Genomic DNA, 17,164 nt, shown 5'->3' on the forward strand with positions numbered 1-17,164 from the left:
CATCCCCTAAGCAAGGAGTTCTGCTAGTAAGTTGCCTTTGAACTGAGATGCAGTTGTCCCTGGGTCTCCAGACAGCCTACCCAGCAGAGTTTGGACTTGTACCTTCACAATCCCGTAAGCCAATTCCTTAACATAAACCAATCCATCCATCCATCCATCTATGATCCATCCATCAATCACGCATCCATCATCCATCCACCCATCCATCCACATCCTTTTGGCTCTATTTCTGTGGGGAACCCTGACTAATACACCTATCTACTTTAAATTACTCTATTAAAACCTCATCGTTTTAACAGAGGAAGATTAAAAATTTAAAAGGGAAAATTTTTTAGGTAGAAGATCTTAGTCACCAATTAAATTATTTTTTAGAAATGATAAATATTGAGTGTGATCAATTTTTTATGCTATGCACACACACACACACACTAAAACAAAATAGTAACAAAGGACGTCCCCACCCTCTTAGCCATCCATGACCTTTGACTGAGTTTTATGCTATCATCATTCAGCTCTCTCAGTAGCGAACAGACTATTTTCTCTTCTGAAAAAGGCTTTAAGTTGATTTTTTTTCTCAAATTTGAGTAATGTACAAGCTTTTTCTAAAGAAGAAATTATAAATACCCAGTGTTGAACTATGTTTTTAAATAAGAATAGTACTTACATATGAACAAAATAGGAATAAACTCTTTCTAGGAATAAACCTAGATTAGTACCTGGCATATATTGACTATATTCATCCATTCACTGGAAATGTATGAATGCTTATAGTTCTTAGAAAACTATAAAATTCCAAGCAAATTTTAATGTTAGATGCATAAAGATAAATACAATAAACTAAAATATTTAATAACATTAATTCAATGTCGTGGATGATATTGTCTTACTAAAATTAAATTTCTACTTTCAGCCCTAATACAGTACTATTGTTATGGTTGAAAAGCATTTGGTTTCAGCATTGCTATTAAAATGATGTGATGACACAATTTTACTCCAATTTTTCTTCTGAAAAATCTTTATTTACATGGTGTTCTTTGGCCTTTAGTTTATACCAGTGCATTATTTTTATGTAAATACATACAGGGGTAAGCGGGTAAATGTTTAACTAGCAGCTCTCTGAAAACAAAAATGCACACACATATATGTATGTGTATGTATGTATGTACATATATCTGTATATAAGTTTATTATAAAGTTTAATGATATAAAGGATGTGTAGCACACATATTATTTAGTGTAAATTTCATATAGCCAGTCTGCATAGCTTTCCATTTATTTGTGTCTTCAATTTCTCTCAATGATGTTTTATAGTTTTCAGTGTACTGATCTCTCATCTCCTTGGTTAAATTTATTCTTAAGTATTTTATTGTTTTTGATGCTATTGTAAATTTCTTTATTTTCTTAAGATAGTTCATTGTTCGTATATAGAAACACAACTAATTTTTTTTTGCTGGTTTTGTAGTCTGCAATTTTACTGAACTGGTTTATTATTTCTAACAGTCTCGCTACATGACTAGCTCGAGCTTCCTTACAGCATGGTGATCTCAGGGTAGTCAGACTTCTATACACGATGCTAGCTTCCCCCAGAACAAGTGTTCCAAGGACGAAGGCACAAGGCTTCTTTCCCCGGCCTTGGAGGTTGCTCAGCATAACTTCTGTGGCATTCTGTTGGTCAAATAGGGCGAGAAGGGAGGGGACGATACAAGGATATGAATAATGGGAGGTATGGTTCATTAGGGGGCCACATGTGGATATTAGCTGCCAAGGATATGATATTCTCACTATATTTTGACACGTTGGGCCTACCGTGTTTCCCCGAAAGTTAGACCGGGTCTTATATTAATTTTTGCTCTAAAAGACGTGTTAGGGCTTATGTTCAAGGGATGTCATGCTGAAAAATCATGCTAGGGCTTATTTTCCGGTGAGGTCTTATTTTCAGGGAAACATGGTAGAACTGTCCAATTGAAATGGAAAACAAGCCATAAGTTAGCAGAAGAAGTACACTCAGCCTGGTAACACAGCTGACCTAATGGTGTCCTGTAGTCCCTGTGATCAGTGTGTGTCCCAAGGTGGTCCATGCATGTTTTCGGGGACTTAGGCAGTCTAGATCCAGAAATCCAGAAATTGCGGAGCTGGAAGTGACCCTAGAGGTTTTTATCTCCTCCTCACATGCTATAGATGAGAAACGCAGGGCCCAGAGAATTTAGAGTAACATGTTCACCGTAATTAATACAAGCAGTTTGTGGCAGCACCACAAATAGCACTCAGGACTCCTTCGATGTTTTTTCCTTTAAGTTTTATTTTATTATGAGTAAGCTTCTGTGGTGACAGTGTGTCCCCTGTGGAAAGATGCTTGTATTCGTGTGAATTTAGTGATGTGGGAAGTGTGGGATATAGGAGAATTTATTATTTAGCAAATAGGGTATGAATCTAATCCTTTTTTGTAAACTATTTGCAATGGTTTTTGTGACCTGCCCCTTAGAAATACTGTAAGCATTGCTTCATTTCACTTTGTGACGTGTCTCAGGGAATAAACTAAAGTTTTAACTTATGGTTTATGGTTGAAAAACCAGGGACCAACCTGTTTCACAATGCTGAGTCTAGGAGCTACTTGGGAATGACTTTGGGGTCTCAGCTCTGGTTTTGACCACGTGGTGAAACTGCCACGGAAACATAGGGACGCTTCTTACAGGGGATGAGAAGTAATTGGAACATAGGCATGATACGTCTAAGAAATTTCTTCCGGTATTTAGAATACAAATCTCTATCAATTTCTTCTAGAACTTTCCTAGGAGGTGTGATGTGGATGATATGGATGGTGGTTGGGCACTAAGTGAGTTCCAGAGTTCTCCTGGAGTTGAGATGCCACTTAGTGGTAGATCGCAGATACAGAGCTTGAAGGGGAATTGAGCCATTGAACTCATTAGGAATGAGGTGGTTCTGGCAGGAGCCAATCCTGCCTGGTTACCACGAGCAGCTGTGAGCCAGGCGGTTCTGGCAGTGCCTGCTGGAGCCTGGTTCCTGGGAGCGCCTGTGCTCCAGAGCACAGCATATGCTCTGTCCTACTCCTGCCTCCACCTAGCATCACGCTAATTCCAGACTTCCTTCCTTCTCTGTTTCACACCCTCTCTTCCATCTACTCAAAAGTCATCTAGTCCTCAAGGCCGACTATAAGTTACCGTGCAGCATTCTCTGACAATTCCAGTTGTGCCCTGCTCGCACAACTCTCAAATCTATTTTACCAGCTAGATTGTTTAGAAAAATGTTTGGAATGGTTTTTCCACCGGGGTAAATGTTTGTTGTCCATCACTGGTTGCCTCCGTGGCTTCACATTAGAATCACCTGGGGAGCTTTCAAAAATCCTTATGCCCAGACTGTGACCTGGTTCAATTACATCAGAATCTGGAGGGGCAGACATCCCCTCCGCCTCCCCCCATCTCTAACCCTGCATCATTTATTTTTAACTCCCCAGGTGATTTCAGTGTGCAGCCGAGTTTGTGACCACTGCCCTCCATATACACGCTGTCATTTCCAAGAGGGCAGGGGTGAGTAAATTCCTTTTGTATGTCACATGGTCCTTAGCTCAGTCACAGAGTGGTGACTTACAAACTCTGGTGCTTGGTCCATGTCCAGGAGGGCCCAGTGCCCGCATGTTTGCTTAGTTATATATGCAGTCAGTCTGGACGAGCAGTGTGTGAAGCTGTTACGATACAGACTTTGGGTTCAATCTGGAATAAAATCCTGCCTGTGCCATTCAGTAGCTATATGACTTGAACGTGGTAGACAAGAGATTTGAATCCTCTGTGCTATAGCTTACCCATCTATAAAATGGGGACATTTATATTGCTTACCTCATAGAATTCTTCTGAGGATGAATTTTAATGCATAAATGACTTGGAAAAGTTCCTGGTATTTAATAAGCCTTCAACCCATATTAGCTACTTTCATTCTTCTGCTGTAAGGGGGCTACTGGTCTTTTTTGCTTATATTCTCTGATACTTGTTTTCCTTCAAAGCTTGAGAAAATAACATACAGTAACAAGAATTACAATGAAATATTTAGAACAATCAATCCTGGTATGTTGGATTCAACTTCAAAAGAGAAAACAGAAGAAATAAAATGAAATCTATTTGTTTCCTGTGAATCTGACACACTAACAAGTGAGTGTAATTGTTGGCCCTTATGAGGTTGGCCTGAGAAGCTTTGATGGGCAATAAATAAACTTCGTGAAGGGCACTTTAGGAGAGCTTCCGAGCAGCATCACCTACTTCCTGCGGTCTGCAGCCATCAGAGTCTGCAAGGAACTAGACTAACAAAACTCATTGGACAGATAAATAGTAATATCGAACCAGAATCTCTTGGCAAACTTTAACAGAGTCAGTTCTTACTGAAGGTCTTCCTGAAGGAAGTTAAAATGCCATCAACTGACTGGAGCGTCTATCACAGGGCAGATACTGCCTGCTTTTGAATTTGTTTTTGGAGGTTTCCTGGTGTGAATATCGGGTTTATAGATTCATATTCCTCTCTGGAGATTATATATATATATATATATATATATATATATATATATATATATATATATATATATACATACATATATATACATATATATGTATATATATTTGTGGTAATATATATTTATGGTAATTTCTAAGGTAACACTATAGTTAAGACACTATATCTGAAATGGGGCACTTTTGAAAGTAATAGGGGACACTGTTAATAGTTATGTCAGGATAACAGATCCAGAGCGCTCCAAAACCTCAGTCATCCCGACCGTAGTCACCAAGAAACATTAAACACATTCATGGTAGAAGGAAGATGTAAAAGCTTATGAAATTGTCCCATTCTTGGCTTTTACTTGAAGGCTTCTCTGGTTTACTTCTGTTTTCCTATGTGTCTGCACCTTTATGTGCCTCTGGGCTACCTAACGCTGTAGATAAGTACAGTTCTTGCTGTTGGGCATGGATTTGGGGGGAAAAAGAGAGAGACAGGGAGAGAGAGATTATAGCACCTCTGTGGCATCCAAAGTTAAAGACACTTTTCTCTAAAGGGGAATGAAAATCACAGGAAAGTCGTCCTTTATCTTCAGTTGTAATCAAGAACCCATTAGCTATATCTATGTCTGCATCTCTGTTATCTCTATCTTTCTGTCTAGCTTTCCTCTTCTTGACCTAATAGGTTAGAATTTCTGCTTGAGGCCTGTACTCTCACTGGTTGGGAAGAACTACTCTTTGGTGACAGGCCAAGGAGAAATTCAAAGTAAGCACCACACAATAATGGGGAAAATCACATTAGAAGTTTTCCACCAGAATTTTTCTGTGGTGTGACATTGATAGCACACAGTTAGTTTTAAATATTATTCCAAATCCCCCTGGATCCTCCTAGGGTGCTTTCTTTGATTTAAAACTAGTAACTTCTGGAACATTTTACATGGTGTCACTCCCATTGGACTCCCATGGGTAGTACAGAACTTTAGAAAGATGTCAGTACTTCTCTTAAGTTAGAAATTGTTTCAGCTTTTTAAGATCACAGACCAGCTTCATTGCTGCAGTTTTATGAGGCTGCAACTCTTATACATGTTTTCTGTTCCCATTTTTAATTTTTAGAAGGCAAATTCTCTAGCTGCTGCTATTCCACAGCCTACCTACTGAATCCCAATTTTCTCTTTTCACTAGTTCAAACAGGGTGATGTTTCTCTATGTTATACAAGTGACCTTGAAATTGAGGCACTGATCTCAAGAGGTTTTAGATCCTGTGCGTTTTCCCCTGGGTAGACCATGAAATCTGGAATGTATTGCTTACTGAAGGTTCCCTGGGGCTTTGGACCACACTACTTTGGGTTTCCTGCATTCATCACTGTGTGTGTGTGTGTGTGTGTGTGTGTGTGTGTGTGTGTGTGTTTACTGTGCACTTCAAATATGTCATCAAGCCAAATTTTCTGAAGAGAATAATGCAAAGAATGTACCTCTCTGGAAAAAGGAAGTCTGGATAAAATGGCCTCTCTAGTTTTCCAGATATATTATTATCTTTTACACCTTTTGTTTGTTGAAAACATTTACTTCTTTTTTTTAAGTTTATTTATTTTTGTTAGTTTCAGGTGTACAAAGTAACATAATAGTTAGACATGTAAACCCCTCATAAAGTGATAACCCACCCCCCAAGCTACTACCCCTCTAATTATATCTTATATAGCTGTTACAATACCGCCAACTATCTTTCCTATGTTGTACTCCTCATCCCATGATTATATATACCTATATATTTAGTTATATTTGGCATGCAATATTATTCTACTTCAGCTTCAGGTGTATAGTGTATTGGTCAGGCATCCACACAGTCTATGAAGTGATCCCCTGATATGATATCTACAACATCTTTTATTATATTCTCCATTCTGTATTAACTACCAATTTGTATTTCTTAATGCCTTCACATTTTTCACCCTGTCCCCAATCCCATTCCCATCTATCACCCTGATAGATCTAGTACCTATCTGGCACCATACCTAGTTATTAGAATATTATTGACTATATTCCTTGTGCTATACCCTACATCACCATGGCTACTGTGTAACAACCAATTTGTACTTCTTAATCCCTTCCCCTTTCACCCATCCTTAAACCCCCTCCCATCTTAAAGAAGTCCCTCTAAGATTCCTTGTAATATTGGTTTGGTGGTGATGAACTCCTTCAGCTTTTTCTTGTCTGGGAAGCTCTTTATCTGTCCTTCAATTCGAAATGATAGCTTTGCTGGGTAGAGTAATATTAGTGGTATGTCGTTGCTTTTCATCACTTGGAATATTTCTTGCCACTGCCTTCTTGCCTGCAAAGTTTCTGTTGAGAAATCAGCTTTCAGTCTTATGGGGGCTCCCTTGCAGGTAACTAACTGCTTTTCTCTTGCTGCTTTTAAGATTCTTTCTTTGTTTTTAACCTTTGGCATTTTAATTATGATGTGTCTTGGTGTGGGTCTCTTTGGGTTTATCTTGTTTGGGACTCTCTGTGCTACTTGGGCTTGTACGTCTGTTTCCTTCACCAGGTTAGGGAAGTTTTCTGTCATTATTTCTTCAAGTAGATTTTTCAATTCCTTGCTCTCTCTCTTCTCCTTCTGGTACCCCTATAATGCAAATGTTGTTATGCTTGATATTGTCCCAGAAGCCCCTTAACCTCGCCTCAATTTTTTGGATTCTTTTTTCTTTTTGCTGTTCTAGTTGGGTGTTTTCTGCTACCTTATCATCTATATCGCTGGTTGGATCCTCTGCTTCATCTAATCTACTGTTGAGTCCCTGTAATATATTCTTCATTTATTATATTGTTGTTGTATCCTTTATTTCTGACTGGTTCATTTTCATGGTTTCCATCTCCATTTTTATGCTTCCTATCTCTCTTTTGAAGTTCTCCCTGAGATCACTGAGCATTCTTATAACCAGTGTTTGGAACTCTGTGTCTGATAGATTGCTTATCTCCATTTCACTTAGTTCGTTTTCCTGGAGCTTTATTCTGTTCTTTCATTAGGGACATATTTCTTTGTCTCCCCATTTTCGCTTCTCCCTGTGTTTGTTTCTAGGTATTCGGTAGGGCTGCTATATCTTCTGGTCTTAGTAGATTGGCCTTATGTAGTAGGTGTGCTGTGGGGTTCAGTGTCGCAGTCTCCCTGGTCAACCTGAGCCATGCACTCCAGGTGTGTCCCTTGTGTGGGTTGAGTGTGCCCTCTCTTGTAGTTGAGCCTTGGTTGATAATTGTACATCAATGTAAGGGACTGATCCTCAGACCCACTGGTTGTGAGGACTGGCCTTAACTTCAGTGGAAGAGTTGTTGTGCAGGGGCTGACCCTACAGAGCAGGATCTGCCTCAGCAGGGCTCTGGTGCCTGCCCAATCCACCCCTTGGGTGTGTCATTCTTGGAGACGGCTGGGTGATGCTCCAGCTCATTTTGAAGATGGCTACTGGGGATGCCAGCCCCAGGACCACCTTAGTGGGGATCTGCTATAGGTCAAGTTCAGCCACAGCCTGTGCCCTACCCAGGGCCACCTGGCATGAGCCACAAAGCAATCCATAGATGGCCACCGCCTATGCTGTGCTTAGCAGCACCTTGAGAGGCAAAGCTGCAAACCAAGGCTGGCTACCACTAGTGCCAGCTTAGGGCTGCTCAGCCAGAGGTACAGGACACGCTCAAGCCAGATACTGTTTGTCTATGTTCCACAAACCTTTGAGAGACCCTACAAAAGTTTGCAGCTTGAGCCAAGGCTGGCGGTCTACACGAAAAAGCCATTGGAAGTGGCTTGTGTGTGCCAGAAAGTTGGGTGGAGCCCAATCGCCAGGGCGTGGCAAATGAACGTTGGAGACTCAGATATGGAGGCCACCTGTGTTAGCACATGGGGAAGGGGGCTCAGCAAAGAAACAGTGGCCTTTGCCAGCTCTCCCATCCAGGAGAAAGCCACCTCTCCAGCCCCCGTCCCAAGCCAGACAACTCAGTTGCCCACCATATGTCCCTGCCACCTCTCCAGCCGCTGCCCCAGCACTGGAGCTCAGAATGAGTGATTCTGTCCGTGGGTAAGTCCATGCACAGTCCTTTAAAGAGAAGCGCCTGGGAGTACAGCTGCCCTCAGTCTCACTCAGTCACAATCTCCACTGGTTTTCACAACCAGAAATTATGGGGACTTCTCTCCCGAACCCTGGAACTCTGGGGTGGATCTCTTGCTCTTGTTGGGGGGGGGGGTGGACCTTCCAATCTTTAATGGTCACACGTGGGTGTGGGACCAGCCAGTTCTGCATCTCTACCCTCCTACTGGTCTCAAGGTGGCTTCTTCTGGGCATCCTTAATTGAAAGGCTTCAGTTCAACTTCATTTTAGGCAACTCTCAATAATGGTTGTTTTGTAGATTAGTGTAATTTTGATGTGGTTGTGAGAGAAAGTAAACACAGCATTTACCTACTGCGCTATCTTCGTTGTTCCCCCGAAAACATTCACTTCTAATATATTACCTCTAATAACACCTTTATGTGAAATTAGCTGTAGCATGGGCATTTTAAAAAACTCATCTATATGGAATTATTTGGGGGAAACCTATTTAAAAACAGAATAATAATTAAATGATCTCTAAATGACTCCTAAATCCTGGGTTAATATGAATCTGCTTTCCTCTCTATCCAGCAGTTTGAAAATTTAGAGTCAGGTGGAGACAACACGAAAGAATGATTTGCCTGGATGGACTTCTGGACTTGGAAAGGTCTTTTAGGCCTAGGAGATGGAACAATAAAGTGGGAAAGAACCCAGGCTTTGAGTGAGGCCGTCCTGAGTTTGAATTCCTAGACCTGTGCTTACTAGGGCTACTTTGGGCATATTACTTAGATTCTCTGTGTCACAGTTCCCTCATCTGTACAATTGGGATAATGATACCTAGTTCACAAATGAAATAAAGCCATCAAGCATTTAGAGCAGTACCTGACACATCTATGCACTCAGTGAATAAAAAGTATGTTTCCCCAGGTATAACACCAGTAAGGACAGGGTGCAGTCTGACCTTGTTCTACTTTTCAACTCATTTTTCTTCTGCTGCTTCTTCTTTCCCAGTTCTGAGAAAAACCTTCACACCTAAATTCAAATGAAATCTCTTCAAAGCTTGAGGATCATTTAAATCAATAATCTATGTTGTTCTTTTTCAACTCTTGCTTATAATGTTTATACCCTTTTAAAATAATCAGGATAGCTTTATTAAACAAAATATCACCCCAAAAAATATCACTACAGGCATATAGAATTGCATAAATCAACATAATGCCTATTTTTTTATTCCAAGGAGCTTACATATTCTCTGGATATCTATAAAGCCCATATTGAATGTCCTGCATCATTGATTTATTATAAATACCATTAATATAATTTTGTTTAATTCAATAGTAATAATAACTTGCATCGAATGCTATATGCCAGGCTTTGTGCTAAGTGCATCATGAAAATTGGGATGTCACGACCCAATTCCTTATCACATTGCCCAATTAATAAGTGAGAAAACTGAATCTAAAAGAGATCAAGCAATGCAGCCAGTGAGTGGCAGAGCTGGCATCTGGCTGGCATTGCCTTTAGAATGTTCCCAGTGCTGATATGGCTATACTACCAGTCTGCCTAGACAATGGGATTTATGGCAAACACCAGCTTTCAGTCTGGGACTCTAGGATTTCAGTAGCTGTGGCTAGGCAGTGAGTTTCTGCATGGCAGCCCCAGTTAAAAACCTCGGGCGCTGTGTCTCACACAGGCTTCCTTGGGCACAAACACTGCAGACATGTGGATGCATTTCACTGCTTGGGGGAGTGAGCTATGCGTAGACCCTTTAGGAAGAGTACAGGAAACCTCCAGACTTTGACATGTTTTTCTCCCCTAGCATTCTGCCTGTGTAGCTGTAATAAATCTTAGCCATGAGTACAACCATATGCTGAGATCTGAGAGTCCTTCTAGGGAAGTACCGAATGTGTGGGTGGTAGTGGGACTGCTGAAACAAGGTGATATCTGAAGTGTTGATTTAACTGTTGGGGAGAGACATATTATCCATCAGTCAAAGAACTGCCTTTAGGGGATCTTCCTGAAACCTGCAAAAGTGATACTTGTCAGGGGGAAGTTACAGCTCTTCTACAGGTTTCAGCTCCAATGCTCCTCCAGCTCCATCTTGGGTCAGTCTAGCGATTATAAGTACTTTGTAAAATATATGCATGCCGGCACAAACGTTAGAAAATGTGCCAATATGTCCGATATTTGTCTTTTTTTTTTTAAGTGTTCTGTGTTTTTATTGTTCTGCAGCAGAGTGCCCTGCAAAACAATAAAACGCTGAGCATAATTGCAAATATTCAGCTGTGCAAAAGAGGAGATAGGGCCCTAATACAAATGGGAGACAAGATATTTTAAAATAAGTACTTAAACAGAACTAGTGTCTTACAAACATATGAATGCTAGGTCTTTGTAGCTGAGCTGTGTCACCTATGGGCCCAGTTATATGATTCCCTTCTCCCCCATAATCAGTCCATGGAATTAGCATGCCAGGGGTTGAATGTGTTCAAGATGAGTCCCTTTTCTAGAGCTTTCCATAGCTCTCTACAGACATTGTCTTCTTAAATAAGATTTTATAGGTTTTTATTTTCTTCTTTGGAGTTCCCTCTTTTAAAAAAAATAAATAAATATTCAATGTGTATATACAGAGAGTGCCAAAAAATGTACACACATTTTAAGAAAGGAAAAAATTGTATTAAAATTGTAATATTCAATATATACCGATAAGAAAAGATGAATACAAGTCATGTGTATACATCTTCTTGGCACCCCTAGTATTGTTCTTGCAATAAGAAAACCTGACATTTAATAATCAGTATGATAACATTTTGAATATACCAAGTGATCACAACTAAATTTCTTCATATCTACAAAAATGAGCATATAAAACTAAAATGCAATAAATACGATCTTTGGGTTATAAAATATTGAAAAACATGTTCTCACTTTCTACTTTTCTATTTTTCACAGCTTCACAAACATTATTTTCATGATGAAAAATCTCATGTTGATGTTATTTATTATGAAAGCTTGAACTTTGCTGGGATCTTGTGAAGATCGAGCACAGTTATCAAAGTATTTCTTCTGGGAAGAAGTTCCCAAGACCCTGTGTCCAAGAACAAGTGGGCATTAGAGTGGGAGAGGGGCGGGGGAGCACCGGAGAGAAGCCCGGGGCCCACATCGAAGGAGGCCAAGGACATCCGCACCACGGTGTGTGTGACATCGTGTTTGTGTGACGTCCTAGTGTTCTGTTTACTGTGTGGTTTTATAATTGGTTTTATTGACAAAGTATCAAAGTCAGGCTATTTGCTAAACAAGCATTGTCAGTCATTAATAAACATTTATTTTGTAGAATTTTATAATAGGAAACTTTTAGGAAATATTTATTCTAATAAATATTTCTTCCCCGAGATGAAGAGGCTTAGACCCCGAGAGATTAAGTGCTTTTCCCAGTGAATGTGAATGAGTGACAGGAGCAGCCCAGCGTGCCCTCTGCCTGGGTCCCAGGTCCGTGCTCCAGGCGCTGTGTCTAATGATGCTGTAAGTAACGCTCTTCAGGGACAAAACACCAGGCTCTGGCTTAGCGGCCGATAGGGGCATTACAGACCCAGCACAGTAAAGCCATGCCATTTGCTTCTAGTCATTCAAAGAAATTAAGTTTGTCAAACCAGCTGAACTAACTTTACCCTTCTTGCCAGAGGTCGCAACGAATAGTTAATACTATGCTTCAAGCCTGGAAATGCTGAAGCTGGATACCTTGAGAAAACACGGATGGAAAGTGAATCTGAGATGTAATGAACAGATTTTAGAGAAGTGGATCAGATAATCGGCTGGGCAGCTGCTCCGTAATCTGAGCTGTTGGAGTCAAGCTAGGATCTCTCCTCTGAACCCCAGTGGTTCCCAGTAGCGCTGGGCTCAGCTTCACAGGTGTTCTGTTTGCAAAGCTGTTTTTTTTTTTTTTTTTTTGGTTTTTTTTTTGTACAATGCAAGCTGCCAACGCCCAAGTTATTGGCAATGTTTCGGGAAATAAGTAAATACTCTCTGTAGCAGGATTAGGTGGTAAATGATTTTTAATGATTTTTCAAATTACAAATGAATCCGAAAACCGTGATTTGACTTGTCCTGTGTAAATATTGAGTTACACTAAATTTATCTCCGTATTTTCTGACACTTGAGAGTCAATTTCAAACACATTTCCTATTTTGTCCTTATTCTGGATGTAGGAAACTTAACGTGGTGGGTTGCCTAGATCTGGGCTCTCTTTTCCATTTCACCTCCTCCTCCCTCCTTATTTGTGAGCTATTTAAGTATTTAATAGCATAGTGAACATAGATTCTTTAGTTTCTAACTTCCAAAGAGCCATGGACTGACAGAAAAATTAAACCAAGACCATTAAATAAGGCTTCTTGGAATTCATAAATTAGAATTTTAGTATAAAAGAAAAAGGAAAGACCCTTGCTTGAGTGGGTTATTGAATGTGCTTTCTTCAGGTATGTAAACTAAATCACATACACCTCTTTGATATCTGGGATGAAATAATGTCCTTGTAAAGTCACAAAAGAAGCAATTCATAAAAATGTTCAGGTTTCTAGATTAGATGGCATCTGACTAAAGGTGATATTAGGTAGGCACTGCCATGAAGCTTGAAAACTCACCTGGTGTTCACTGTGAATGAGAAAGTCTCCCTAGGCACGATGTCGTGTGCTGTGAGCCTCGCTCCAGGCTGGAGAGGCCCGATTTCTGTGCCATGTAAGAACTGCATAGAATTCTGTGCACAGGTGTACTCCCACTTTTGTGAAGACCGGCCTGGGAACTCAGCAGCTACCTGTTCTTCCCATATGCATGATTTTGCTTGGTGATGGCTGGTGTGATATCATGAGACCACTTTTGTTTGTTTTGAGTTTAAAAGAAACATAGCAGATTTTATACATTCAGATGAATCCTAGAATCATGAAAGTTAGAGCTAGTAAGGAACATCTTAAGGTCATCTACCTTAAACCCCTCGTTTGTCACTGCTCTCTGGCCTCCCTCATTTATACCTAAAATAATTGACAGTGGTGACATCCAACAACATTTTCATCTCCACTTAGGGGTATCTCATTTTCCATAGAAGTACTAGAAAGTAGCAAGCATATCAGATTTCTCAGCAATTAAAGAATTTTGAAAAATAACCCGTTTCCCCCTCCACATGTAATTATAAATTACCTCTTGGAAATGGAATGGTCACATTTTGAGGCACAATGTTCTCTTACTAAACCTATCTGTTTTCTTGGTATTCTGTGGAAAATAGTCATGGAGTCTCCTAAGCTGGTGAAGCAGGATTTTCCATTTTCCAAGTTTCCTTTTATACATGTTCCGTAAGTGTTAGCTTTCTTCTTTATAAATTGTAGAAATGATGCTTATTCTAGTACACACATACAGAGAGCGAGCGAGAGAGAGAGAGAGAGAGAGAGAGAGAGTAATTTTAAATTTTAATCTATTCTTTATTGAATAGTAAACTACTCAAATGTGATTAGAAATTTCTCTTGACATTGATTGCATTTTTGGGTTTTGACACAATTTGGTTCAATAGAAATAATTTGGGGTCAAACTACGTCATTTTGACCTAGATCTGAACCTTTTAATACACTTTCACAACCTTCATAAAAATATACTACAAGAGTTCAATGGCCACTAAGAACCTTACTGTCCTGTACTTATGTATTTAAAAGACTAAGTCAGGGATGAGTCCAGACATTCCCTCTTCTAAGGCTTGGTATAGATTTCAGACAAAATGGCCACTACCTGCGCTGGCAGACCGGAAGAGAAGCATCCTCTGTATGTGGGTAATGTGATCATACTTTCACATTCAGGAGGGTCCTTAAAACTCAAGACTGATACATTTTTAAATTTGCACATAAGCTATTAAGACAAAATTAAGGATTCTATTTTTAGTTTATGTTATTATTTTAGAAAATGACTCTGGGAGCTGTCTATATTAATGAGTGACTAGCCAAATAATAGTGGCTTAAACATAATAGAAGCTTTCTCTCTCTCACGGTGATAGTCAGGAGGCAGATGGTCCAGGGCTGGTTGTCTCCATGAGATCATCCACAGACCAGCCTCTGCCCTTTATTTTTCTCTGCTTTCCCTGGTTGTGGTTCCTGTTCTCATGGTAAGTGACAGAATTCAAGGTTTTTCACCAGTCATGCAGCAGGATGAGGGAAGGATAAAGAAGTGGCATGGCCTCTACTTGAGGACAAGTCCAGAGGGGTCAATTTCTATTATAGTCTGTTGCATAAAACGTAGTCGCATGTGACACCCAACGGAACAGGAAGTTGGAAATTTCAGTTCTTATTCTGGGAAGCCAGGAGGCAGTAGCAATCCAGGTTTTTTAATTCTAGAAGAGCAAAGGAGGGAATGGATTGGGGGGAGCAACTAGTCGTCTCATTGATACTGTCTGGTTTTTAGAGTCATTTGGGGAACTTTAAAAGTTCACAATCCTGGGCCTCACCTCTGGAGATACTGATTCAGTAGATCTGGTTTAGGCTCATTGGCCAAACTATTCCCAAGCTGTGCCTCAGTGATAAGGTAAATCACCAGAAAGTTACATTTTAGTAGAATTGCCTTAGCAGAAACTCTTATGCTCTCAGCTTTCAAAAGGAGAAAAATAAATAGCTATATATGATGCATCTCTGCACTTTTCTCTGGCATTACAACTTTTGTCAAAGATATGCATTATATTGTTCAGTCCTGCTGATGTAAAGATCCTTGTGACTAATTTCTTTCAGCACTCAAACCCAGGTAGATACGTTTCCTTCTCATAAAAATTTACTCTGCTTTATCATTAGACCATGAAATCGCCTGGATTTTTCTCTTTGTCTTAGCTGTGGAAAGAAAAGAGCTTTGTTTTACATTCACCTATTGTGACTTTGCTTGGTATTTGTGTAGATAATTTCTTCTGTCCTCAGTTTCTCTTAAATATATCCAAAAATATTGGATTTGGGTCTTTCCTTTTTTTGTATATTTTTTATAGATTTCCTGAAATTAAAATTAGATTTTTAGATGAGATATAAATAATAAAAACAGGAGTTTCTGAACTGTACATTGTGAATAATAACAAGAACATTTATTTTTTGAGTGCTTAGTTTGTGTGAAGCACAGTGTTAAGCATTTTATAACAACAAACTGTGTAATCCAAATAAATTCAGGGTCCAAAGTGATTCAATTTCTACACAGTATGAACATAGTCCAGCCAACAAATGTAATTAAACGTAAGACCCAACTTTTACTTAGATCTCTCAAAAATGATGAGCAGAGATACAGCTAATTAAACACAACAAAAGTCCCTAAATTTCACTTTCTCCTCAAATTTCTTGCATCCTTTAGAACTCAGCAGTTGCCCAGTATTCAAAACATCCAGCCAAGCTTTTGGGAGTGTCCTCCCTTTTTTTTTTCTTTTTCTCATTCCTCTGTAACACTTTGCATCATTTTCCCGTGAAGGAGGACAGAATTTCCACTCCCACCTGTTGTTGGCTAAGTAATAACACTCTAGGATGGCTAGAGGACCAGGTAACTCCATGCTTTCAGTTCTTCCTAACTTCCCACAAGGGAGAATTTTGTGGCATTTTCTGAATGCATTTATCTCCTCTCAGTGCATTCTCCCCCTGGTTACACTTTTGAGGTATCCTCATTTTTATGAGAAAACACTGAGTTTTTATAAATTTTATCAACTTCAAACTCCAATGTCACCCAGTTAAGTGTCAAGATGTTGAAGTCTAGGAGTATAACTTCCAAATCTATGTGCTTAGATACTCTAGTGTCTTGTTGCACTTTATGTGCTTGGGATGATGGCACAGTTATTCTTTCCATAATTTGAAAGCACTTCCAATATTATCTTCTAGAAACAGTATTATGTCTGTCATAGTACTTATCACGTTTTCATTGCTAATTTTTGTTCCTATCTTCCATTGCACTCATAAACTCAGTGAGATAATTTTTGTCTGTTCATTACTAATTCACTATTATATGCAGTGTTTTTGTACAGAGTAGGCAAAACAATAAATACTCATTGAATTAAGAACTAGATAACTGGATGAAAAGAATGAGCTACCTTACTCTGTGACCATGGAATTTGTCTGTCGTCAATAATTTACCCATCTCTATAGTCTCAAGGCTTTTTAGAAATGAAAAGGAGTTACTTCTCACAAAAATCTCAGAGACCTTTGGTGTATCATCATGAGTTAGTTTTCTTTCGTGATTCATAAATTGGTTCTGAAGAAAGTTTCAAAAGGGTAGTTCAAAAAAGTGATTTGAAAATGGCAACATTAGATGTTCTATTGTGACATTGTGGGGGGGAAAACTAGAATTTAGAACCAGAAAACTAAGATATAAATCCCAGCTGTGAACAGTCTTGGGTAAGAATGTCAAACAATTAAAACTTCAAATTTCTCATTTTAAATTGGGGATGCTACTTGTTGTAATCTATGGTTAATTTGTTATCAAACATGAGATGATGCATGTAAAACTTTTGAAAACTCTCAGTAAGCTATTGTGTAAACTATTAAATTTCCAATTTATGTGTTAAAATGTCATCAATTATAACCATATCATATTGGGGTACAAGAGAGCACATTAGAGCCCCAT

The sequence above is a fragment of the Rhinolophus sinicus genome, linkage group LG10 (genome assembly GCF_036562045.2).
Source record: "Rhinolophus sinicus isolate RSC01 linkage group LG10, ASM3656204v1, whole genome shotgun sequence".
In the NCBI taxonomy this organism is placed as follows: Eukaryota; Metazoa; Chordata; class Mammalia; order Chiroptera; family Rhinolophidae; genus Rhinolophus; species Rhinolophus sinicus.